General features: G+C 42.3%; 1 protein-coding gene across 1 annotated transcript in view; it reads right to left on the reverse strand.

The window, feature by feature from the left end:
* Positions 1–21,550, reverse strand: part of LOC309556247 (cytidine monophosphate-N-acetylneuraminic acid hydroxylase-like) — a 250,871-nt gene that overhangs the window by 114,883 nt on the left and 114,438 nt on the right. The window lies entirely within an intron of this gene.

Raw genomic sequence — 21,550 nt, forward strand, 5'->3', positions numbered from 1 at the left:
CTGTATTTATCACATGATATGTATGCACTTTAAACTTTTGCACCTTGTTATTTTAACATCACATTTTCTTTAGCGCCGCAATTATTGTTCGTTGTATGTATTGCGAATTGTCCTTTGTTTTTGCTGGCTGCCAATCACTGTATACAGTTAGTGCGGTATTTCTTTCTATCCACCTGCTATTTTTCCTGCAAGACACCCATTGTAGTGAGGAAAGAAATATCCCTTTTGACCTTCAAATATCAACAGCTGCCCAGTGCCATATCTAGGGTATAACAGGCAGGGTTTGTGCCCTGGGTAGCACTTGAGGGGGCACTGTGCCACTCAAAAAAGCTAGTGGTATTTGCCCCTTAAGTTAAGCTGTGCTCCCTTCACACCTTCCATCACCATGGACCTGCAGATAGCTCAGTCCATCACTTGTGTCACACATGTAAACAAAGAGTTGGGACAGAGGAAGTTACACTACTCAAGCTACAGCAGCTCTACTATGTATGTGTGGGTCTGGGTGTACAAAATTTCAGTGTTTGCTATGGATGTGTAACCTAGACTGTAGCTGATAACTACTGCCAAACTCTACCCTTCTTGCTACTGTATTATCATTTGCAGTGTGGACAGGTTTGAACTGAAAATTCATTATTGCAGAATCTTCTTACAAAGATGTAATACAACATTCGGTACACAAATATCAATTGAAATTCACATTGCATATGAATAGTTTAAACTGAACATATGCATATGAAAATGGCCTGGACAATCCTGTTAACACCACATCCCAAAACAGCGATCTGTTTTGGAGGGAATGTCCCGGCCCTCCCTTTGGTATCTGATTCCGAATGTGTAAGCCTGTCCTCTGGGGCGCCTCATTTGCAGGAATTAATTTAATTAGAACATATTTGTTTTGATATTTACAGTATATACATGATCTGAATACCGGTAGAGGGAAAAGTGTCATCTTTACAATACAAAAAGACCTATCATGGTGCTTACACTTCAATGTGTACCACGTATATGATAACTGAATCTATATTAATGGATAATGCCTGTCATTCACCAACTGTGATACGACAATTTATGGTGCATCTTATATATTTTGCAGTAAACGATCACGGTAGCATTTGCATTTAGGCACTTGGGTTTAGAATCTAGTGAATGCGATTACGATTTGTCTTTTTGGCCACAAGATGGCGTGCATATGCTGTCTTGTTTGTTTGTTTTTTTTCCCCTGTATTTTTGGATAGGAGGTTGTTAATGCATGTATGTTCTGTATGGGGGAGCCTGGGTTCAGGCTTGTGGTGGGACACGGCAGTGTTCTTTCTGTCCCCTTGTCTTCCCCTGCCTCTCCCTCCAATGCCATTGTGGCAGAAGCAGTGGGTGATGCGGCACGTCCCGCCATTATCGAGCTTGCACGTTAGCATTTTCCTACGTGTCGTCTTCTGGCGTATACGCTGGAGGTAGCGATGGCAGGGGGTGGAGCAGGGAGACGTTTTGGCGCCAATTACCCTTCATAAAGGGATTAAGTTTCAGAGTGAGGTATCTGAGGGGACCTGTAATGTTGTGTCAGAAGCTATTGGCAGTGTTTGAAGGTAATATACGTTGGATATATGTACTGTACATGGATGGGGCTTTTGCTTACACCCTAGGAATGGGAATTTATACTCCCACTTGTTTGTTTAAATAGATATATTGGACCTATTATTGCTTGATTTAGCCAAGCTGGGACTACTGTATATGTATATATGTCATAAATATATATACAAGTTATCGTTATAATGCAACTAGAGTGCTCCTTTAAGAGTTTTACAAGAAGGATCGGCTTTCCCCGTAAAAGGATGAATTGGATTGTGGGAGATGTAGTTTGGTGGGGACAGGAGATTGTTACATGGATGGCAGAAGGGACTCTACTCCCAGGGAGCCACGGGAGAGTGAAGGGTCATGGGAGAGTCAATATACCTCTCGGCGGAGCCGAGCACGCGCTCTCTTGCTTCCGGGACTCGTGGAGGACAGATTGGTCCGAGAGGTGCTAGAGGGCACAGTTGGTGACGGAGCCCTGAGTGTGCGGCCTAGAGAGCAGAGCCCATCCTCAGCGGTGTGCAGAGCGGGTGATGCTGAACTGACTGACTGGAACAGCGAGAGCCGAGCATCCCCAGTGACGTAGCATCGTGAGGAGACATTCCGCCCGGGTGACTGGATAGTCACATGTGGACACTGCTGTGTGGAAAAGTGCCTGGTGACATCTGAAATCACAAGTATAAACCTGCATCCACCATACACTAACTGCAGATTAGGATTTCATATACACCACCACATTGGGATTACAAATATCACACTGAAGAGTGATTAAGAGCTCCAACTGCCAGCGAAGATTCTGCATGGCCTTGCTAGAGCAGGAACTTCATTGCTCACAATTCTTAAAGGGGGAGTGTTATTGGTTAATACATTTAGCAATAGCCCTGACAGTTAAAGCTGATAGTTCTTTCAGTCACTCTCATTCATTGAATATACTGTAATACCCTGTTGATTAAGCATTTATCTCTGCAGTGTCTGTCCTTTTGAGCTCCCTTGTAATACGTGGGGTTTTAATGAATTGATACTGCAATATTTGTTATACAGAACCCTATGTGTTCTTGTTAAGTTGATTGATTTACCTTTTATCTCAGTAAACAGTCAGACTTGTATCTCAATTGTGTCAGTGTATTTTTGGGAATCATCTCTGAAATGTCTGAACCTAAAGTGCCTAGCAGGTTGGATAATTCTTAGGGTAAGGTGAGTGCAGAGGAACCTCCACTAACCAGCAGCCCTCAAGGGGGTCGTGCTACATTTGGGAACTCGTCCGGGATCCTCTTTGCCACTCCAGCCCTGAGTATACCCCCCTACGAGCCAATTCCAGGAAGGGCCATGAACTTGACCATCACCAGAGCCTGGGGACGGTCCCAAGGGGCCCAATTGGAGTGGAGAACAGTCCTGGAGGTCGCTGGGAATGAGTGCACAGAAAAAGAGATTTGGAGGTGGGTGAAAGCTTTGGCACCCGACCAGAGGGCTTATTTTTTAGATACCCGGGCAGACGACAAGTTGGACATCATCCAAGTGCTGCTAGAATGGGAGAAGACATACTTGAATGTTTTCAGGTAGAAGAGGTGATATTGAACAAGGGAATTCAGGCCCAAGTGTTCTCTCAGCTGGAGAAGAAGGAGATGTTAGAAGAAGGGTCACCACCCTCACCAGTCAGTCCCGACCCTGTGAACGGAGATGCCAATGGACTAGGAGCTCCCCCTGCCTCTCTTTATGCAGATATGAGCTGTCTAGTTGACAGTCTGGTTAAGAATGGTTCTAATGGCGCTGTACAGAGCTACAGGCGGCTGTGGTCCTTCTCTGGCCAACTACCAACTCCCACTGGAGAAGAGGACTTTGAGAGTTGGATGAGTCAGTCCACTCAAGCTGTGGAAGAATGGAGTGTGCCTGAGGCGGTGAAGAGACAGCGGCTCAGTGAGAGTTTGAGGGGCCCAGCTGCTGAAGTGATTAGACGTACAGTTCTTGTTTCCCATCCTCAGGTTTTAAAGACTACCTAGATGTCCTGTTTGCAGTCTTTGGACGAGTGGAAAAAACTACAGATCTGTTGTACAACCACTTGCCTACTAGGCCTATTTTTTTCCAGAATGTGAAAGATAATGTTACGCCGAGTAAATAGATACACAACATGTCATGCTTCAAAATTGCACACGCTCACGGGAATGGCGACAAACTTTGGTACTTAAAAATCCCCATAGGCGACATTTTAAAAATTTCTACAGGTTGCCATCTTAGAGTTACAGAGGAGGTCTAGGGCTCAAATTATTGCTCTTGCTCTATCGATCGTGGCGATACCTCACATGTGTGGTTTGAACACCATTTACATATGTGGGTGGGGTTTCTGTATGTGTTCGCTTCTGCGTGCGAGCTAACGGGGACAGGGTGTAAAAAAGTGTCACACGTGTGGTATCGCCATACTCAGGAGGAATAGCAGAAGGTTTTTTGGGGTGCAATTTTTGCTATGTACATGCTATGTGTTAGAAATATTGCATAAATGGACAACTTTGTGTAAAAAAAAAAAAAAAATGCATTTTCAATTTCTTTCCGCATTTTCCAAAAACTTATGGAAAAAAATGTTCAAAAGACTCATTATACCTCAAAGATTATACGTTGGGGTGTTTGCTTTCCAAAATGGGGTCATTTTATGGGGGTTTCAATTGTCCTGGTGCTCCAGGGCCTTCAAAAGTGCGATAGGTTGTCAGGAAATTATATGTGTAATTTATGCTCCTAGAATGCCTGAAGGTGCTACTTAGATGTTAAGCCTCTGTATGTGGCTAGGCTGTGAAAAAGTCTCACACATGTGGTATCGACATACTCAGGAGGAGTAGTAGAATGTGTTTTGGGGTGTAGTTGCAAGTATACATATGCTGTGTGAGAGAAATAACCTGTTAATATGACACTTTGTTAAAAAAAAATCTTAATTTTGCAAAGAATTGTGGGAAAAAAATTACAACTTCAAAAAACTCACCATACCCCTTATTAAATACCTTGGAATGTCTACTTTCCAAAAAAGGGTCATTTGGGGGGTATTTGTACTTTCCTGACTTTTTAGTGTCTCAAGAAATGAGATAGGCCTTCAGTACATCAAGTGTGATCAAATTTCAATGATTAGCGCCATAGCTTGTGGACTCTATAACTTTCACAAAGACCAAATAATATACACTTATTTGGGTTATTTTTTACCAAAGATAAGTAGCAGTATGAATTTTGGCCAAAATTTGTGAAGAAAAATTACTAATTTGCTAAATTTTATGACAGAAACAAAGAAAAATGCGTTTTTTCACAATATTTTCAGTCTTTTTTTATAGCACAAAAAATAAAAAACCCAGTAGGGATTAAATACCATCAAAAGAAAGCTCTATTTGTGTGAAAAAAAGGACACAATTTTTTTATGGGTACAGTGTTGCATGACTGAGTAATTGTCATTCAAAGTGTGAGAGCGCTGAAAGCTGAAAATCGGTCTGGGCAGGAAGGGGATGAAAGTGCACTGTAGGCAAGTGGTTAAACTGTCCTGGCATATTATGCCCAATATTAGAAGCTTATGCCAAACATCACCCACTCTTCTAACCACTTGAAGACCAAGCCTTTTCTGACACTTTTTGTTTACATGAAAACATTTTTTTTTTTTTTACTACAAAATTACTTTGAACCCCCAAATATTATATATTGTTTTAAAGCAGAGGCCCTACAGAATAAAATGATGGGTGTTGCAATTTGTTTTGTCACACAGTATTTGTGCAGAGATTTTCCAAACGCATTTTTTTGGGGGGGAAAAAAAACACTTGTTTTTAAATGTTATGCACAAATACACTATATATCGCCCAATTTTTTGGTAAACTAAAAGATGATTTTATGCTGAGTACATAGATAGCAAACATGACATGCTTTAAAATTGTGCACGCCCGTGCAGAGGCAACAAACTACGTACATATTTAAAAGTCTTTACAGGTTACCACTTCAGATTTAGATAGGATATCTACTGCAAGAACTACTGCCCTCTATCTGATGTTTGCGGCGATACCTCACATGCATGCTGCAATTGCTGTTTACATATGACACTAGACCGATGCTTGCGTTCACCTTTGCGCGCAAACACAGGGGGACCGGGATGCTTTAAAGTGGAGTTCCACCCTGTTTTACAACTTAAAAGTTTTAGTTTGGGCTGTCAATTCTCAACAACAATTGGGCATTTTTTTTTGGTGTTTCTTACCTTCTTTTTAGGGTATTCTAATGTTCACTTCCTCCTTCCTCCCCCCTCCTCGGCCGTGGCCGCCGTCGTCACTTCCTGTTCTACATTGCTTCATGGGAGCTGTTTGTAATCACTCCCAGAAGGCAATGGGCAGTGACGTGGGCGGCCGGCCTCTCCTCATATCGCGTTTTATCCCAAACCGGAAATGACGCATGAGAGGCGGAGTCAAGCGCGTCCGGCGCCATCTTTAAGAAGGGAAACACTGATATTTTTGCCAGTGTTACCCTCAGATCCTTGCAGACCGTTCGGCGCTTTTCAGTTGTCCATAACATACAAGGGCATGATTCTATAGTCCTTAGAGCTAACTAAGAACAATATAACTGAATAGGCAGCAAAAGCACAGAGCAAAGCAAGTTATCAGCTCACTAGAATCCTGGCAAGATCAACAGGTATTTTTTGAACTTACCAAACATATACAAACTAAATGCTTTCAGCTGTATATATAAGACCAAAAAGGTGCACATAAGAGAAGTAAATTCTTAGAGTTTAAATATATTTTAATAAAGGCACTGTGATTTCAGGGAGGCGGGGAAGGGATATAGAGGGCGGCAACTTCCTCCTCAGCCGACGTCTCTATAGCAACCTGTACTATGCCTAAAGCCTAGTACTGCCCATGTGTGGGATTTCCTGCTGCATTCTGGGTAGCCAGAATGAACAGCAAGCAGGAAGAAGGTCACTAAGTCTTACACTGCGGCTTCAGATGCCCTTAGTGAAGATGACAACGCACAGGCAGCAATTTTAAAAGATTTTCACTAAACAAATACACTGTTCAACTCATAAATACGCAAATAGCGGTTTTGTCAAGCGAAATGTATTAATATTAATGGGCTATTTTTGTTAAAAAAATTATTCTGAGGGTGGAACTTTTTTTATTATTATTTATTTTGCTCTTTTTATTTATTTTGACACCTTCCCTTTATTTATTTTTTATAATTTTTATTTTTAGCACAGGGAATTTAAATATCCCCTATGATAGCAATAAGTAGTGACAGTTACACTTAAAAAAAAAAAAAAAAAAAAAATTGGGGTCTATTAGACTCTAGATCTCTCCTCTGCCCTTAAAGCATCTGACCACACCAAGATTGGTGTGATAAGATGCTTTCCCAATTTCCCAATGGCGCTGTTTATATCTTCTTAGGCCATAGAGAGGATTGGAGCCATTCTTGTCTCCAATCGGCTCTATGGTCAGCTGACGGAACCACCAGCTGCAGTCTCAGGTTACCCAATGGGACAGGAGAGCCTGAGAAAACTGCGGAAGGCGGCGGGAGGGAAATGGGTGGGGAGTCCTGTCCCACTGCTTGTAATCTAGTGGCTAATTATCTGCTAGGATTGCTTTTACATGTAAGCCGACCGCTGGCTGTAAACCATGATACTAAGATGATGCCTAAATCTGCAGGCATCATCCTGGTATGACCACTCAAAGTCCAGTGACCTACCAGTACGTCACTGGTCCTTGTTGGGCATACTGTATATTGTAAGGTTTTCTTCATGCAGCCTGTGGGCTGAACAACAGATTCCTCCATTCACATTGATCGATGTGGATGAAGAAATCTCTGCCAGAAAGTGTGTGGTATGCCCACCATTAGACCTCCTAGCATCCACCCACTTCTAATGGTGGGCATGCATGCAATGTTCCTTTTTTCCATTTAGCCCAAAAAACATAGCAGATTCCTTCTTTTGCATAAATCAATATGGATGAAGAAATCTCTGCTAAGTGTAGCCGGGATCAGACTACTATTATTAATATACAGGTTTATCGTTGTTGTTGGAATTGTTCTTGTGCCCCTTTAATGCTGATTTCAAATGGAATTGTCTTCTGGCAGGAAGTGGATTGTGGGAGCGGTCGTTTCTGGCAGAGAGCTGATCATTGTTTGGATAACTGAGGAAACTATCTTGCCAGGAGGCTAAAGAGGGAGTGGAGCATCATGGGAGAGGTTATCTGCTCCACAGCCTGAAAACTCTCTTGCTCCGGGGATCCATCGTGTACACATCAGCCTGCTGAGTGCGGCCTAGTGCACGAGGCCTGACCCGCTTGCAACTCAGCCTCAGTGGAGTGGATGCTGGTCGCTGTAGTGTGGATGCTTTCGCAGTATTGATGAGGGAGAGAGAGTGGAGGTCGGTCAGAAATCATGAGGTGGCAAAGCGCAGCCCGTTTCCAGAGGCCGGAGGGTGGGAGATCACATCACCTGTTACAGCGGGCCCTCACGGACGGACATCCAAGTTGGAGAGAGGATGCCTATGCTTGCCTCAGACAGCAAGTATAACATCTCAACTTTACACTGACCACAGACATTGCAACAGACATCAACTCTCTTAGGATTACAATATAACATCTAATCCTCTTGCTATTTTAAACCACAGTAGAAATTATATATGAGCTCCAACTGCCGGAGAAGAACATAGCATGGCCTTGCTAAAGGGAGTGACATTGATGCACAGTAGTTCCTAAAAAGGGGACACGTTCTAGTTTATTGCCATATTGCTAAAAGGGGACTTACAGTATAAATTAGCCTAGAGCTCTTTTCCAACTTGAGTATTGCCTCATTATTGTATTGTGTTAGGAAATATTCATTACACTTCTAGGATAAAGAACGCTATTTACAATACTATTCCCTGATATTATAACTTACTGTTTTCTGTTATTTTCTGTGTTGAACCCTGATGATTGAAGCAGAGATTAAGCTGACTGACATAATTTTCACTTGCTTACTTACGGAGTAAAAGTCAAAACTCATTTGTACTGTGTCAGTGTAATTCTTAAAGGTGTATACATAATGTTTGAACCTAGAGTGTCAGGTGGGCTGGAGGGTTTACAGGGTCACAGTAGCGCTGAAGAACACTCATTAACCAGCAACCCCCAAGGGGGTAGTGCTACACAAGAAAAGTATTAGAAAAAATATATGGCGAAGCATAGGGGAGATCCATCCCGTATGCTTTGTCATATACTGTATGCGCTTTTTTTTTTTAACTGCGGTGCTGAAATCCCCTCCTACAGCGCTGCAATCATTGAGTTACATAAACAGTATCTCAAAAGTGAGTACACCCCTCACATTTTTGTAAATATTTTATTACATCTTTTTATGTGATAACACTGAAGAAACAACACTTTGCTACAATGTATAGTGCATGTACAGCTTGTATAACCGTGTAAATTTGCTGTCCCCTCAAAATAAATCCACACACAGCCATTAATGTCTAAACCGCTGGCAACAAAAGTAAGTACACCTCTAAGTGAAAATGTTCAAATTGGGCCAAAAGTGTCAATTTGTGTGGCCATCATTTTCCAGCACTGCTTTAACCCTCTTGGGCATAGAGTTTCCCAGAGCTTCACAGGTTGCCACTGGAGTCCTCTTCCACTCCTTCATGACAACATCACCGAGCTGGTGGATGTTAGAGACCTTGCACTCCTCCACCTTCTGTTTGAGGATGCCCCACAGATGCTCAATAGGGTTTAGGTCTGGAGACATGCTTTGCCAGTCCATCACCTTTACCCTCAGCTACTTTAGCAAGGCAGTGGTCATCTTGGAGGTGTGTTTGGGGATGTTATCATATTGGAATACTGCCCTGCAGCCCAGTCTCTGAAAGGAGGGAATCATGCTCTGCTTTTGTATGTTACATGTTGACATTTATGGTTCCCCCAATGAGCTGTAGCTCCCCAGTGCAGGTAGCACTCATGCAGACCCAGACCACGACACTCCCACCACCATGCTTGACTGTAGGCAAGACAAACTTGTCTTTGTACTCTTCATCTGGTTGCCACCACACACGCTTGACACCATCTGAACCAAATAAGTTTATCTAGGTCTCATCAGACCACGGGAAATGGTTCCAGTAATCCATGTCCTTAGTCTGCTTGTCTTCAGCAAACTGTTTGCGGGCTTTCTTGTGCATCATCGTTAGAAGAGGCTTCCTTCTGGGCGACAGCCATGTAGACCAATTTGATGCAGTCTGTAGCGTATGGTCTAAGCACTGACAGGCTGACCCCCCACCCCTTCAACTTCTGCATCAATGCTGGCAGCACACATATGTCTATTTCTCAAAGACAACCACTTGATATGACACTGAGCATGTGCACTCAACTCCCATGGCGAGGCCTGTATGATCTTGGTCACTGTGTTGCAACTTAGTTTCAGGGTCTTGGCAATCTTCTTATAGCCTAGGCCATCTTTATGTAGAGCAACAATTCTTTTTTTCAGATCCTCAGAGTTCTTTGCCATGAGGTGCCATGTTGAACTTTCAGTGACTAGTATGAGAGAGGGAGAGCGATCATACCAAATTTAACACATCTGCTCCCCATTTACACCTGCAAGCTTGTAACACTAATGAGTCACATGACACTGGTGAGGGAAAATGGCTAATTGTGCACAATTTGGACATTTTCACTTAGGGTTGTACTCACTTTTTTGCTAGTGGTTTAGACATTAATGGCTGTGTGTTGAGTTATTTGGAGGGGACAGCAAATTTTCACTGTTATGCAAGCTGTACACGCACTACTTTACATTGTAGCAAAGTGTTATTTCTTCAGTATTGTTACATGAAAAGATTTCATAAAATAGTTACAAAAATGTGAGGGTTGTACTCACTTTTGTGAGATGAGATACTGTAAATTGCTTTGGTCCACAATAGATCTACACAGATCTTCCATGAAAAACAGCACATAAAAACCAAGGTGAGTAAAATCAGCTGTTTTCACCTGAATTCTAGGTTGGCCAGTGAATGGGGGAAGTACGGTGGCTGCAGAAGTGGTGGGCTCCCAATCAGGATTTGCAAGCGCATCAGGGAGGACACTATGGACACTATGGGCTCTACGGGCCTGTCTTTGAATTATTGGTGGCTGCGGGACACTACTTGTGCTAGCCATCGCACCAGCTTGAACTGCACTTCTGGGACTCGCCACGTCACCAAGTGTTACTGCAGTGCTGGTTTGACTATGACCAGGATGTACTAGGCTGCTGGTGCTTGCCAGTTCAACAGAAGGTTGACCGTCATTAGTACCGACACTCTGCTGCATACGAGATCCCTGCGATTGTTGCACCTCAGCAACAGAAGAACGGGATCGTTATGCCAGACCTTCGCAGCGACCACTACTCTGTAGTCAGAGCTATCTGTCAGGCTGCTGCTGCTTGAATACTGAACCTGATTCTGACAGTGAGGCTTCGCTCTCAGCTGTCATGCTCAGCATCATGTAGGCCTCTTTACTAATGTACCTCTGTTTGGACATTTTGGCCAATAAATTTATAGGTACCTAGTGGAACTCACAGGTAAAAAAGCACCTGGTTGTCAAGGACTGTTTGAACCGCTACCAAAAAATGTAACTGCTAGTGCTAGCAGAGATCAGGCCTGACTCTGCTAACGCTGTGATTTAGTGTGCTGTCTATTGGAAGTGACCATAATCTGCTGATACTGCCCTTCTTGGGGGATGGGCGGAGGGGCTAAACACAGGTGCTGGCAGGTGTCAAGGCTGATCCTGCTAACGCTGTGCTTTGGGAACACTAAACTATTGGGGATACTGGTATAGTTCTGATCAGATCAAAGATATTGATCCATTCAGACACTATACTAGTAATGGAGGTGTACGGTGTGTGTGTGTGTGTCACTGGCAATCAAAGGGTTAAAAATGTATTACTAAATATGCAGTGGCCAATCTTGACGCTATCCTGCATTGATGCTAACTAACATTAACGCTAACTGATGTCACGTGTGACACTAATACATTGATCAGAAAAAGATATGTACACTATAATAGGGACACTGTGACAGGGCAATGAAGGGATTAACTGGGGGTAATCAGGGGGTTAAATCTTTATTAGGGGATGTATGGCAGGTACCCTAAACCTATCTGGGACTGCCTCTAACTACCACTGTCTCTCACACTAACTGAAATCATAAATGACACTAATACAGTGATCAGTAAATTATCTGTATACTGTATAAAGTGACACGGTGACTGGAAGTGAAATGGTTAACTGGGGGGTGATCAGGGGGTTAAATATTTGCCTATGTGTACTGCTGTCAGTGTAGTGCTTGTGTACTCACATTTGATGCTCTCTTCTCTCACGCTGGAACCGAAAAGGGCTCCAGGAGAGAAAAGATTGCATAATTTCCTGTGCCTGTGTTTACATTACACAGACACAGGATGCTCTGCAATTGATTAGAACCGATCACCGGTCTAGGCCAAAAATCATTTTAGGATTTACAATAAAGGTTAAATTTTAGTCAAGTGGCCTTTTGGTGCGAAGGAAGCGCACCCTCGTCTAGTTATAGTTTTGTTTGTTTTTTGCCACAGTTAAGTGTTATCAATATCACAGGCTTTTGTATATATGTAACATAGTATCATAGGAGATTTCATGTACAACTTTTTTAATTCAACATACAGTAAAGCAGAGTATTAAATCCACCTTGGAAAAAAAAAAAAAGGAAGGACGGCTCACAAATTGCACAATAGATAGTCAACACATTTCATATCAAGCAATGTGGTGCATTACTTATTATAGGTCAACAGTAGGTTAAATACATATTTATGTACTTCCTTCACAGGTAATAATATGTAATTGACGTATTGTTGATCCTTATCAAGTAATGCATCACAGAGTCTTGATAGTTATAACATTTATTGACTATATAGCGCAATTTTGAATCTGTCCTTCCTCTTTTCTCAAGGTGGATATAATAGTCTGCTATACTCTATGTTGAATTAAAAAGCTGTATATGAAATATGAAATAGGTTTATCCCCCTTTATGACCAGGCCATTTTTTGCGCTATGGAACTGTAACTGACAATTGCGCAGTCATGCAACATTTTACCCAAATAAAATGTTTGTCCTTTTTTTCCCACAAATGGAGCTTTTTTTTGGTGGTATTTGATCACCTCTGTTTTTATTTTTTGCGCTATAAGACAAAAAAGACTAACAATTTAAATAAAAAAAAAAATAAAAAAAACCACACAAAATTATTTTGCATTCTGCTAGAAAACATACTCAATAAAAATGTAAACGATTTCTTAAAGACAACATCTGGATATGACGCTGAGCACATGCACTCAACTGCTTTGGTCGACTGTGGTGAGGCCTGTTAAACCGCTGTAGGGTCTTGGCCTCCGTGCTGCAGCTCAGTTTCAGGGTCTTGGTCTTATTATAGCCTAGGCCAACTTTATGTAGAGCAACAATTCTTTTTTCAGATCCTCAGAGAGTTCTTTGCCATGTTGAACTTCCAGTGACCAGTATAAGAGAGTAAGAGCGATAACACCAAATTTAAACACACCCGAGACCTTGTAACACTAGCAAGTCACATGACACCGGGGAGGGAAAATGGCTCAATTTAGACATTTTCACTTAGGGGTGTACTCACTTTTGTTGCCAGTGGTTTAGACATTAATGGCTGTGTGTTGAGTTATTTTGAGGGGACAGCAGATTTACACTGTTATACAAGCTGTACACTCACTACTTTACATGTAGCAAAGTGTCATTTCTTCAGTGTTATTACATGAAAAGATATAATAAAATATTTTTAAAAATGTGAGGGATGTATTCACTTTTGTGAGATACTTTATATTATTAAATAATATATTTGACCTTCTTTTCTTATGTATGTAAATTGAAATAAAGGTGCATATGCAAACATAAATAAACCGTTCTGTTTAATTTTCATAATAATGTTCAGAATTATTAGATCTGTAATTCAAAAATCGCAAAAGTAAAAATGTTGCATCCAATATTTATTAGAAAGAATTGTAAAACAATCTATATGTTTTCAAAACACGTTGTGCTTTTATTTGCATTATAATATACACAGAATTAAATAGGGGGTGTGTAATTCTCGCGCTGTCCAATAGATGAATAAACGTTATGAGCCTTCAATGCTGCTGGTACTATTATTGGTGACCACACAATACAAGCAAGTTAAAGGGGGAGGAGTACCGCGCTTCAAAGGTGCATAGGTGCTCTAAAGTAAATAAAAATTCAATTGTGCCTGATATGTAAAACCATATAAATATTAACTTAATGTTGATAGGTGTATAAAATCACATACATAGATGCATAAAGATAAATATACACTTTAAATCTCTCAATAACTGGTGCTTATGGTGATGTATATTGATACAATTAAAAAAACAACAAAGTGCTCTGTGCTTCACAGACTATAGGGGTCCCCTGAAGAAGCTGCGTGAGGACGTGGCGTAATGCGTAGGGCATAGCACCAGAAGTAACGTAGCGGAGAACGGGCAAACACAGTACCGCATCGGTTAAGCGTATTTGAGAGCTGATTCATGTGAGTGTGATTCTTTTTACTATAATAAAACATTTGGCAATACTTCACTATATCGGCCCCTTTATTTTTGAGATTCGAGGCCCTATCTAGGACCTTATAAAGCCGATTCCCATTACAATTAGAAACCGGCAGCCAGCACCGCTATGGGGCTCAAGAGGAGGAGAGGAGAAAGGAGGATATCCCCTGAGAGATACTATAAGGCTTATTATTAAAGAGATGGAGGTGAGCACATAGGGCACCTAGTGGTCACGAGCACCGAAGAGCACCTGCATGTATTGAATAAAAGAGGAAGACCCTGATCACTGTTATCACTATTTGGGACACTTGAGCACTTTAAAAATATTAACAGCATTTAACCACCTGTGAATGCAGATAGAGATTTGCAGCATTATCTAGATACAGCGTTATATAGTCTGTGAAGCACAGAGTACTTTGTTGTTTTTTTAATTGTATCAATATACATCACCATAAGCACCAGTTATTGAGAGATTTAAAGTGTATATTTATCTTTATGCATCTATGTATGTGATTTTATACACCTATCAACATTAAGTTAATATTTATATGGTTTTACACATCAGGCACAATTGAATATTTTGTAACAAAATATGGTGTAGCGCTAGTATACTAATTCTTTGAACTTAACAGTCCATATGAACAATAAACACAAATAATTGGAAGGATAGGTCCGTCAAAAGAAAGGAGGAAGGAAGTGCTCCCCAAATCTCATATCAAACTTTCACCATCCTGAAATCCAGTGTATGGAGACCACCACCAAGTAGAAGAAATGGCCCCTTACCGCAACGCAATGATCCCCACCACAGAGATCATTGACCGCTTGTAATGGAAATCAGATGGACCAAGTAGATGACAGTCCAGCTCACTAGGAAGATTTCAATGGCTCCACTCGATGTGAGTACATAAATAAAAAGAAGGGACAACTCCCATGGTGAAATACCGTCACACATTTATTTAGACCAAAAAGTAGGTGGCAACTCACATTTAGATGGAGATATTACAGCATATATCTCGAGGGAGCAATCCTAGGACCTGGTTCCAAACCAAGAAGATGGCCGCCGCGTCCCCTCGTGTGTCTCAGCTCGGCGTGCCGCAGGCTCCTCCTACGCGTTTCGTCAGCCAATTGACGTCGTCAGGGGGTGTGGCCTGCGGTGAGCCATCAATATTTATATGCTGAGCGAGGCGGAAGGGGCGGGATAACTAGTCAACGACCTGAATCACGGAAGTTGCGCAGTTGCGCTCCAACAACCGGATATGACGGATCGGACTTGACATGATCCGGAACAGGAAGCCAGTACATCACATGCCAGCATCCCTGATACCGGAATCAACACGGTCAGAAGCCGGAAGCCAGCAGTTTGCGTGCCAGCACCCCGGAAATCAAACCATCATTAACAACATGTCAATTAAGAATTAATTAATTGCATGTATAGGGACTCCAAGGTCGCTGATAGCCAGCGCATCTCGATAGTCCCATATAAGTGAGATCTCGATCCGTATTGCGGGACCAAAGATTTTAATACTGTCTCACCGAAAGGATACTCATGGTTCTAGAGTGTATAAGTACACTTAAATGACACTACCGCCTGGGACACACAAGAGGATACAGCGCCATCCCCCGGTCGGAAACAGGTCTCAATGGATAACTCCTCTCCCAAATGCAAAATTACAACCACATTAATAAAACATATACAATACAGATAAAAATGTAATTAAAATTAAAAATGCATATCCTATATTGCAAGAGATATAATAAAACCCCATAGTACATTAATAAATTCATAAAACTTGAGCATAACAGCAAACATAAGACATATTGGGACATCAAATAACCACTCCATTCAAGCGTTGTTAATGAAGGAATTGATGTCCCAATCTATGTTTAACCCGTGGGGGGCATATGTTTTTAACCGATATATCCAGCTGGTCTCCAACTGGGAGACCCCCCTGGTACGGTTACTGCCCCTCCAGCTCCCTGAAAACTTATCAATGCCGAGGAAGACCGTGCCCTTTGGGTCCCCTCCATGGCAAAGATCATAGTGCCGTGAGACACTGTGTTTCGGGAACAGTTTAAAAATGTTTGCTACATGCTCCTGTAAACGTACATGTAACTTACGAATTGTACGGCCCACATATTCAAGGCCACAGGGGCAACGCAACAAATAGACAACATGTCTGGTGGTACAAGTAATGAACGGCTTAATCCTAAAACTTTGTTGGGTGGCATTGGAGGTAAACGACTCAACCCGCCTCTCATTGCAAGCATTGATCTTACAGATGGCACAGCGTCTACATCGGTAAAACCCCCCTCTCTGTTGGAAAAACGAGATGGTGGTAGGCGCATCCAGAATGTTAGGGGCCACTTGTAGCCTCAATGGAGGCACCCCCCTAAAGATAATCTTAGGGGCCGCCGGCAGCACCGGCCCCAACAGACTATCACTTTTCAGGATATGCCAGTGTTTGCGAATTATTTTCTTAACTGAAAAGTGCTGGATCGAGTACGAGGAGAAAAAGGCATGTTCAAAATCTCTATTTTCCCCCCGTATCCTCGGTTGTAGGAGGTCGTCCCTATTCCGGCTATCAGCTTGCACCAGGGCCTTTTCCAGCTCCTCTTTATTATAGCCTTTTTCCATAAATTTGGATGTAAGGACACTGGCCTCCTGCAGAAAATCGGATCTGTTAGAACAGTTCCTTTTAAGTCTGAGGAACTGACTGACAGGAACGGATTTAAGCCACGCCACATGGTGGCAGCTGGATGTGTCAATAAATCCGTTCCTGTCAGTCTCTTTAAAAAACGTGGAGGTTTCCAGGGCACCTCCCACTACCTTGATTTTGAGGTCCAAAAAATGGATCTCAGATCTACTACTTTCGTGGGTGAGCCTGATGCCCCTGTCATTATCATTGAGCATCGAGATAAATGAGTCGAGAGACTCCACATCTCCATCCCACAAGAGGAGGATGTCATCGATGTACCTCCGCCAGAGGACAACCTCTGGCCTCGGAACGTCACCGATGACATCCTCCTCCCACTTGGCCATGAATAGGTTGGCCATACTTGGCGCGAACTTGGCGCCCATGGCCACACCCTTATTCTGCCTGTAGCACGTGCCCCCAAACCAAAAGAAGTTGTGGGCCATGGCGTAGTCCAACAGGGTCAAGATGAAACGACTCTGGAAACTACTTGGTACCATCTGCCCCTAGAGTTCCAATCATGTACTATTTGCCCAAGGTGCATAAGGATGCGGTGAACCCACCCGGGAGGCCGATCATTAGTGGCATTGATTCGGTTACCTCCCGGGTGGGGAAATACATTGATTTCTTTCTGCAACCCTTGGTGACAAAAACTCCCTCATTTCTGAGGGACTCTATGCAAGTGATCAATCTTTTGAAAGACATAGAGTGGAAAGACAGTTATATCCTAGCCACTGCTGATGTCTCGACACTCTATACGGTGATTTCGCATCAGCATGGAAGGGAAGCTGTCGAGTACTTTTTGGGACATAGTACTATGTTGGGTTTCCAGAGTCGTTTCATCTTGACCCTGTTGGACTACGCCATGGCCCACAACTTCTTTTGGTTTGGGGGCACGTACTACAGGCAGAATAAGGGTGTGGCCATGGGCGCCAAGTTCGCGCCAAGTATGGCCAACCTATTCATGGCCAAGTGGGAGGAGGATGTCATCGGTGACGTTCCGAGGCCAGAGGTTGTCCTCTGGCGGAGGTACATCGATGACATCCTCCTCTTGTGGGATGGAGATGTGGAGTCTCTCGACTCATTTATCTTGATGCTCAATGATAATGACAGGGGCATCAGGCTCACCCACGAAAGTAGTAGATCTGAGATCCATTTTTTGGACCTCAAAATCAAGGTAGTGGGAGGTGCCCTGGAAACCTCCACGTTTTTTAAAGAGACTGACAGGAACGGATTTATTGACACATCCAGCTGCCACCATGTGGCGTGGCTTAAATCCGTTCCTGTCAGTCAGTTCCTCAGACTTAAAAGGAACTGTTCTAACAGATCCGATTTTCTGCAGGAGGCCAGTGTCCTTACATCCAAATTTATGGAAAAAGGCTATAATAAAGAGGAGCTGGAAAAGGCCCTGGTGCAAGCTGATAGCCGGAATAGGGACGACCTCCTACAACCGAGGATACGGGGGGAAAATAGAGATTTTGAACATGCCTTTTTCTCCTCGTACTCGATCCAGCACTTTTCAGTTAAGAAAATAATTCGCAAACACTGGCATATCCTGAAAAGTGATAGTCTGTTGGGGCCGGTGCTGCCGGCGGCCCCTAAGATTATCTTTAGGGGGGTGCCTCCATTGAGGCTACAAGTGGCCCCTAACATTCTGGATGCGCCTACCACCATCTCGTTTTTCCAACAGAGAGGGGGGTTTTACCGATGTAGACGCTGTGCCATCTGTAAGATCAATGCTTGCAATGAGAGGCGGGTTGAGTCGTTTACCTCCAATGCCACCCAACAAAGTTTTAGGATTAAGCCGTTCATTACTTGTACCACCAGACATGTTGTCTATTTGTTGCGTTGCCCCTGTGGCCTTGAATATGTGGGCCGTACAATTCGTAAGTTACATGTACGTTTACAGGAGCATGTAGCAAACATTTTTAAAACTGTTCCCGAAACACAGTGTCTCACGGCACTATGATCTTTGCCATGGAGGGGACCCAAAGGGCACGGTCTTCCTCGGCATTGATAAGTTTTCAGGGAGCTGGAGGGGCAGTAACCGTACCAGGGGGGTCTCCCAGTTGGAGACCAGCTGGATATATTGGTTAAAAACATATGCCCCCCACGGGTTAAACATAGATTGGGACATCAATTCCTTCATTAACAACGCTTGAATGGAGTGGTTATTTGATGTCCCAATATGTCTTATGTTTGCTGTTATGCTCAAGTTTTATGAATTTATTAATGTACTATGGGGTTTTATTATATCTCTTGCAATATAGGATATGCATTTTTAATTTTAATTACATTTTTATCTGTATTGTATATGTTTTATTAATGTGGTTGTAATTTTGCATTTGGGAGAGGAGTTATCCATTGAGACCTGTTTCCGACCGGGGGATGGCGCTGTATCCTCTTGTGTGTCCCAGGCGGTAGTGTCATTTAAGTGTACTTATACACTCTAGAACCATGAGTATCCTTTCGGTGAGACAGTATTAAAATCTTTGGTCCCGCAATACGGATCGAGATCTCACTTATATGGGACTATCGAGATGCGCTGGCTATCAGCGACCTTGGAGTCCCTATACATGCAATTAATTAATTCTTAATTGACATGTTGTTAATGATGGTTTGATTTCCGGGGTGCTGGCACGCAAACTGCTGGCTTCCGGCTTCTGACCGTGTTGATTCCGGTATCAGGGATGCTGGCATGTGATGTACTGGCTTCCTGTTCCGGATCATGTCAAGTCCGATCCGTCATATCCGGTTGTTGGAGCGCAACTGCGCAACTTCCGTGATTCAGGTCGTTGACTAGTTATCCCGCCCCTTCCGCCTCGCTCAGCATATAAATATTGATGGCTCACCGCAGGCCACACCCCCTGACGACGTCAATTGGCTGACGAAACGCGTAGGAGGAGCCTGCGGCACGCCGAGCTGAGACACACGAGGGGACGCGGCGGCCATCTTCTTGGTTTGGAACCAGGTCCTAGGATTGCTCCCTCGAGATATATGCTGTAATATCTCCATCTAAATGTGAGTTGCCACCTACTTTTTGGTCTAAATAAATGTGTGACGGTATTTCACCATGGGAGTTGTCCCTTCTTTTTATTTATGTACTCACATCGAGTGGAGCCATTGAAATCTTCCTAGTGAGCTGGACTGTCATCTACTTGGTCCATCTGATTTCCATTACAAGCGGTCAATGATCTCTGTGGTGGGGATCATTGCGTTGCGGTAAGGGGCCATTTCTTCTACTTGGTGGTGGTCTCCATACACTGGATTTCAGGATGGTGAAAGTTTGATATGAGATTTGGGGAGCACTTCCTTCCTCCTTTCTTTTGACGGACCTATCCTTCCAATTATTTGTGTTTATTGTTCATATGGACTGTTAAGTTCAAAGAATTAGTATACTAGCGCTACACCATATTTTGTTACATGCTATTTGACCTTATACTCTAATATAGGATCAGGTGTTGGCAGCTGTATATGATGCATATGGTCATTGTGACCTTTTTAGTATTTCATGTATTTTGTGTATTTACAGTTCTTTGTGATTTTTCACTTTGATTGTAAGCATATCCTATGCTGATCAGTTTTAGCGCAGCAATATCCCCAAAAAAAAATTTTTTTTATACAATTGAATATTTATTTATTTTTACACTAAGTCACTTTATAGCACCAGGCAGCTTTTACACATGAGTTGTAATAGTATTTATTTATGCCACACAAAGACACTTTAGAGCACCTATGCACCTTTGAAGCGCGGTACTCCTCCCCCTTTAATATATACAGAATATTTTTGAAAAATGATGAAAAAAGAAGATATGTATTGAAACAAATCAGCTCTATTCCCTATAGTAATCTAAAGCGTATCTTACTAAAGCAGGCCAGGCACTAGTTTCGTTCGAAATTTTTAATTTTTGAAATGTTCGTTTGAGTTTCTAATGGCGAATGTGGTCAAATGGACGTCTGTTGTTTACCATAGAAACCAGGCAAATTTTTTTTTTCACAAAGAAGAAAATTCTAACTATGAATGTGTTATTGTTTGGAAAAAAGTCATACATATTGTGTTGAAACATGATTCATAAGTCTGTGCCTCTATTCAAATAGCAGAAAAATAAATTAAATATGTTTACTTAGTAATAGCAAGAAAGAAAGTTCTGCTAAACGATTTTTCAGAAATTCTGTACACCTGGAATTCTGTACACCTGTTCAAACAAAAAACGTAATCGTGTATAGCCAGCTTAAGGCCCCTTTCACACATATGGTCCGTTCAGATCATCAGTTCAGTCACGTCAAAATGTATCAGTTTTTCATCCGTTTTTCATCCATTTTTTTTTTTACATCCACTACCAATGCAAAAACGGATGAAAAATGGACCGTTTTTCCGTTTACATCCGTTTTTCGTCCGATCCGTTTTTTTGATGGATGAAAAATAGGGCATTCATCCGTTCCAAAAAACGGACATTGACAGAAGCGGATGAAAACGGATGTTAACGGATGATCATGCGTTGTCATCCGTTTTTACATAGAGATGAACCGATGTCCATTTTTCATTCGTCAATGGATGAATGAAAAACGGACAAATGGACCGTATGTGTGAAAGGGGCCTAGCACATTTTCCATTGAGAAAAAAAAAATACAAAAACATATGTTATGGTGTATCTTGGGATTCCACATAGAACACTAAAAATCTTATGTGTAAAGTTGCTGTTAACTAAGCTATTTAGATGCTGCTTCTTTAGTTGTATAAATCTATGTTGGAGCAATGTT

The sequence above is a fragment of the Pelophylax lessonae genome (assembly GCF_965119305.1).
Source record: "Pelophylax lessonae genome assembly, chromosome: 5".
NCBI lineage: Eukaryota > Metazoa > Chordata > Amphibia > Anura > Ranidae > Pelophylax > Pelophylax lessonae.